This window comes from Halictus rubicundus, unplaced genomic scaffold, assembly GCF_050948215.1.
Source record: "Halictus rubicundus isolate RS-2024b unplaced genomic scaffold, iyHalRubi1_principal scaffold0906, whole genome shotgun sequence".
Classification (NCBI taxonomy): Eukaryota; Metazoa; Arthropoda; class Insecta; order Hymenoptera; family Halictidae; genus Halictus; species Halictus rubicundus.
The window spans coordinates 541-7,500 of NW_027489447.1; positions in this window are offsets into that span (position 1 = coordinate 541).

A 6,960-nucleotide genomic window follows, 5' to 3' on the forward strand; every position below is an offset into this window, starting at 1 on the left:
TATTTATCGAGTTATTAGCAAATAATGGACGGATGTGCTACTCCGTCGGACGTTCGACGAAAATTTTTCTAAGTCCCACCGCTAAGAGGAAACTTTTTCCGTATCGGTCCTAGACGATTTTCGACGTGATATCACTGTAATATAGACGGTTTCTAACAATATATATCATAACACCAAACTCGCTACAATTATTATTTATCGAGTTATTAGCAAATAATGGACGGATGTGCTACTCCGTCGGACGTTCGACGAAAATTTTTCTAAGTCCCACCGCCAAGAGGAAACTTTTTCCGTATCGGTCCTAGACGATTTTCGACGTGATATCACTGTAATATAGACGGTTTCTAACAATATATATCATAACACCAAACTCGCTACAATTATTATTTATCGAGTTATTAGCAAATAATGGACGGATGTGCTACTCCGTCGGACGTTCGACGAAAATTTTTCTAAGTCCCACCGCCAAGAGGAAACTTTTTCCGTATCGGTCCTAGACGATTTTCGACGTGATATCACTGTAATATAGACGGTTTCTAACAATATATATCATAACACCAAACTCGCTACAATTATTATTTATCGAGTTATTAGCAAATAATGGACGGATGTGCTACTCCGTCGGACGTTCGACGAAAATTTTTCTAAGTCCCACCGCCAAGAGGAAACTTTTTCCCTATCGGTCCTAGACGATTTTCGACGTGATATCACTGTAATATAGACGGTTTCTAACAATATATATCATAACACCAAACTCGCTACAATTATTATTTATCGAGTTATTAGCAAATAATGGACGGATGTGCTACTCCGTCGACAAAACTCTGGAAATTTTTCTAAGTCCCACCGCCAAGAGGAAACTTTTTCCCTATCGGTCCTAGACGATTTTCGACGTGATATCACTGTAATATAGACGGTTTCTAACAATATATATCATAACACCAAACTCGCTACAATTATTATTTATCGAGTTATTAGCAAATAATGGACGGATGTGCTACTCCGTCGACAAAACTCTGGAAATTTTTCTAAGTCCCACCGCCAAGAGGAAACTTTTTCCCTATCGGTCCTAGACGATTTTCGACGTGATATCACTGTAATATAGACGGTTTCTAACAATATATATCATAACACCAAACTCGCTACAATTATTATTTATCGAGTTATTAGCAAATAATGGACGGATGTGCTACTCCGTCGGACGTTCGACGAAAATTTTTCTAAGTCCCACCGCCAAGAGGAAACTTTTTCCCTATCGGTCCTAGACGATTTTCGACGTGATATCACTGTAATATAGACGGTTTCTAACAATATATATCATAACACCAAACTCGCTACAATTATTATTTATCGAGTTATTAGCAAATAATGGACGGATGTGCTACTCCGTCGACAAAACTCTGGAAATTTTTCTAAGTCCCACCGCCAAGAGGAAACTTTTTCCCTATCGGTCCTAGACGATTTTCGACGTGATATCACTGTAATATAGACGGTTTCTAACAATATATATCATAACACCAAACTCGCTACAATTATTATTTATCGAGTTATTAGCAAATAATGGACGGATGTGCTACTCCGTCGACAAAACTCTGGAAATTTTTCTAAGTCCCACCGCCAAGAGGAAACTTTTTCCCTATCGGTCCTAGACGATTTTCGACGTGATATCACTGTAATATAGACGGTTTCTAACAATATATATCATAACACCAAACTCGCTACAATTATTATTTATCGAGTTATTAGCAAATAATGGACGGATGTGCTACTCCGTCGACAAAACTCTGGAAATTTTTCTAAGTCCCACCGCTAAGAGGAAACTTTTTCCGTATCGGTCCTAGACGATTTTCGACGTGATATCACTGTAATATAGACGGTTTCTAACAATATATATCATAACACCAAACTCGCTACAATTATTATTTATCGAGTTATTAGCAAATAATGGACGGATGTGCTACTCCGTCGACAAAACTCTGGAAATTTTTCTAAGTCCCACCGCCAAGAGGAAACTTTTTCCCTATCGGTCCTAGACGATTTTCGACGTGATATCACTGTAATATAGACGGTTTCTAACAATATATATCATAACACCAAACTCGCTACAATTATTATTTATCGAGTTATTAGCAAATAATGGACGGATGTGCTACTCCGTCGGACGTTCGACGAAAATTTTTCTAAGTCCCACCGCTAAGAGGAAACTTTTTCCGTATCGGTCCTAGACGATTTTCGACGTGATATCACTGTAATATAGACGGTTTCTAACAATATATATCATAACACCAAACTCGCTACAATTATTATTTATCGAGTTATTAGCAAATAATGGACGGATGTGCTACTCCGTCGACAAAACTCTGGAAATTTTTCTAAGTCCCACCGCTAAGAGGAAACTTTTTCCGTATCGGTCCTAGACGATTTTCGACGTGATATCACTGTAATATAGACGGTTTCTAACAATATATATCATAACACCAAACTCGCTACAATTATTATTTATCGAGTTATTAGCAAATAATGGACGGATGTGCTACTCCGTCGGACGTTCGACGAAAATTTTTCTAAGTCCCACCGCCAAGAGGAAACTTTTTCCCTATCGGTCCTAGACGATTTTCGACGTGATATCACTGTAATATAGACGGTTTCTAACAATATATATCATAACACCAAACTCGCTACAATTATTATTTATCGAGTTATTAGCAAATAATGGACGGATGTGCTACTCCGTCGGACGTTCGACGAAAATTTTTCTAAGTCCCACCGCCAAGAGGAAACTTTTTCCCTATCGGTCCTAGACGATTTTCGACGTGATATCACTGTAATATAGACGGTTTCTAACAATATATATCATAACACCAAACTCGCTACAATTATTATTTATCGAGTTATTAGCAAATAATGGACGGATGTGCTACTCCGTCGACAAAACTCTGGAAATTTTTCTAAGTCCCACCGCCAAGAGGAAACTTTTTCCCTATCGGTCCTAGACGATTTTCGACGTGATATCACTGTAATATAGACGGTTTCTAACAATATATATCATAACACCAAACTCGCTACAATTATTATTTATCGAGTTATTAGCAAATAATGGACGGATGTGCTACTCCGTCGACAAAACTCTGGAAATTTTTCTAAGTCCCACCGCCAAGAGGAAACTTTTTCCGTATCGGTCCTAGACGATTTTCGACGTGATATCACTGTAATATAGACGGTTTCTAACAATATATATCATAACACCAAACTCGCTACAATTATTATTTATCGAGTTATTAGCAAATAATGGACGGATGTGCTACTCCGTCGGACGTTCGACGAAAATTTTTCTAAGTCCCACCGCCAAGAGGAAACTTTTTCCCTATCGGTCCTAGACGATTTTCGACGTGATATCACTGTAATATAGACGGTTTCTAACAATATATATCATAACACCAAACTCGCTACAATTATTATTCATCGAGTTATTAGCAAATAATGGACGGATGTGCTACTCCGTCGACAAAACTCTGGAAATTTTTCTAAGTCCCACCGCTAAGAGGAAACTTTTTCCGTATCGGTCCTAGACGATTTTCGACGTGATATCACTGTAATATAGACGGTTTCTAACAATATATATCATAACACCAAACTCGCTACAATTATTATTTATCGAGTTATTAGCAAATAATGGACGGATGTGCTACTCCGTCGGACGTTCGACGAAAATTTTTCTAAGTCCCACCGCCAAGAGGAAACTTTTTCCCTATCGGTCCTAGACGATTTTCGACGTGATATCACTGTAATATAGACGGTTTCTAACAATATATATCATAACACCAAACTCGCTACAATTATTATTTATCGAGTTATTAGCAAATAATGGACGGATGTGCTACTCCGTCGACAAAACTCTGGAAATTTTTCTAAGTCCCACCGCCAAGAGGAAACTTTTTCCCTATCGGTCCTAGACGATTTTCGACGTGATATCACTGTAATATAGACGGTTTCTAACAATATATATCATAACACCAAACTCGCTACAATTATTATTTATCGAGTTATTAGCAAATAATGGACGGATGTGCTACTCCGTCGACAAAACTCTGGAAATTTTTCTAAGTCCCACCGCCAAGAGGAAACTTTTTCCCTATCGGTCCTAGACGATTTTCGACGTGATATCACTGTAATATAGACGGTTTCTAACAATATATATCATAACACCAAACTCGCTACAATTATTATTTATCGAGTTATTAGCAAATAATGGACGGATGTGCTACTCCGTCGGACGTTCGACGAAAATTTTTCTAAGTCCCACCGCTAAGAGGAAACTTTTTCCGTATCGGTCCTAGACGATTTTCGACGTGATATCACTGTAATATAGACGGTTTCTAACAATATATATCATAACACCAAACTCGCTACAATTATTATTTATCGAGTTATTAGCAAATAATGGACGGATGTGCTACTCCGTCGACAAAACTCTGGAAATTTTTCTAAGTCCCACCGCTAAGAGGAAACTTTTTCCGTATCGGTCCTAGACGATTTTCGACGTGATATCACTGTAATATAGACGGTTTCTAACAATATATATCATAACACCAAACTCGCTACAATTATTATTTATCGAGTTATTAGCAAATAATGGACGGATGTGCTACTTCGTCGGACGTTCGACGAAAATTTTTCTAAGTCCCACCGCCAAGAGGAAACTTTTTCCCTATCGGTCCTAGACGATTTTCGACGTGATATCACTGTAATATAGACGGTTTCTAACAATATATATCATAACACCAAACTCGCTACAATTATTATTTATCGAGTTATTAGCAAATAATGGACGGATGTGCTACTCCGTCGGACGTTCGACGAAAATTTTTCTAAGTCCCACCGCCAAGAGGAAACTTTTTCCCTATCGGTCCTAGACGATTTTCGACGTGATATCACTGTAATATAGACGGTTTCTAACAATATATATCATAACACCAAACTCGCTACAATTATTATTTATCGAGTTATTAGCAAATAATGGACGGATGTGCTACTCCGTCGGACGTTCGACGAAAATTTTTCTAAGTCCCACCGCCAAGAGGAAACTTTTTCCCTATCGGTCCTAGACGATTTTCGACGTGATATCACTGTAATATAGACGGTTTCTAACAATATATATCATAACACCAAACTCGCTACAATTATTATTTATCGAGTTATTAGCAAATAATGGACGGATGTGCTACTCCGTCGACAAAACTCTGGAAATTTTTCTAAGTCCCACCGCCAAGAGGAAACTTTTTCCCTATCGGTCCTAGACGATTTTCGACGTGATATCACTGTAATATAGACGGTTTCTAACAATATATATCATAACACCAAACTCGCTACAATTATTATTTATCGAGTTATTAGCAAATAATGGACGGATGTGCTACTCCGTCGACAAAACTCTGGAAATTTTTCTAAGTCCCACCGCCAAGAGGAAACTTTTTCCCTATCGGTCCTAGACGATTTTCGACGTGATATCACTGTAATATAGACGGTTTCTAACAATATATATCATAACACCAAACTCGCTACAATTATTATTTATCGAGTTATTAGCAAATAATGGACGGATGTGCTACTCCGTCGACAAAACTCTGGAAATTTTTCTAAGTCCCACCGCTAAGAGGAAACTTTTTCCGTATCGGTCCTAGACGATTTTCGACGTGATATCACTGTAATATAGACGGTTTCTAACAATATATATCATAACACCAAACTCGCTACAATTATTATTTATCGAGTTATTAGCAAATAATGGACGGATGTGCTACTCCGTCGACAAAACTCTGGAAATTTTTCTAAGTCCCACCGCCAAGAGGAAACTTTTTCCCTATCGGTCCTAGACGATTTTCGACGTGATATCACTGTAATATAGACGGTTTCTAACAATATATATCATAACACCAAACTCGCTACAATTATTATTTATCGAGTTATTAGCAAATAATGGACGGATGTGCTACTCCGTCGGACGTTCGACGAAAATTTTTCTAAGTCCCACCGCTAAGAGGAAACTTTTTCCGTATCGGTCCTAGACGATTTTCGACGTGATATCACTGTAATATAGACGGTTTCTAACAATATATGTCATAACACCAAACTCGCTACAATTATTATTTATCGAGTTATTAGCAAATAATGGACGGATGTGCTACTCCGTCGACAAAACTCTGGAAATTTTTCTAAGTCCCACCGCTAAGAGGAAACTTTTTCCGTATCGGTCCTAGACGATTTTCGACGTGATATCACTGTAATATAGACGGTTTCTAACAATATATGTCATAACACCAAACTCGCTACAATTATTATTTATCGAGTTATTAGCAAATAATGGACGGATGTGCTACTCCGTCGACAAAACTCTGGAAATTTTTCTAAGTCCCACCGCTAAGAGGAAACTTTTTCCGTATCGGTCCTAGACGATTTTCGACGTGATATCACTGTAATATAGACGGTTTCTAACAATATATATCATAACACCAAACTCGCTACAATTATTATTTATCGAGTTATTAGCAAATAATGGACGGATGTGCTACTTCGTCGGACGTTCGACGAAAATTTTTCTAAGTCCCACCGCCAAGAGGAAACTTTTTCCCTATCGGTCCTAGACGATTTTCGACGTGATATCACTGTAATATAGACGGTTTCTAACAATATATATCATAACACCAAACTCGCTACAATTATTATTTATCGAGTTATTAGCAAATAATGGACGGATGTGCTACTTCGTCGGACGTTCGACGAAAATTTTTCTAAGTCCCACCGCCAAGAGGAAACTTTTTCCCTATCGGTCCTAGACGATTTTCGACGTGATATCACTGTAATATAGACGGTTTCTAACAATATATATCATAACACCAAACTCGCTACAATTATTATTTATCGAGTTATTAGCAAATAATGGACGGATGTACTACTCCGTCG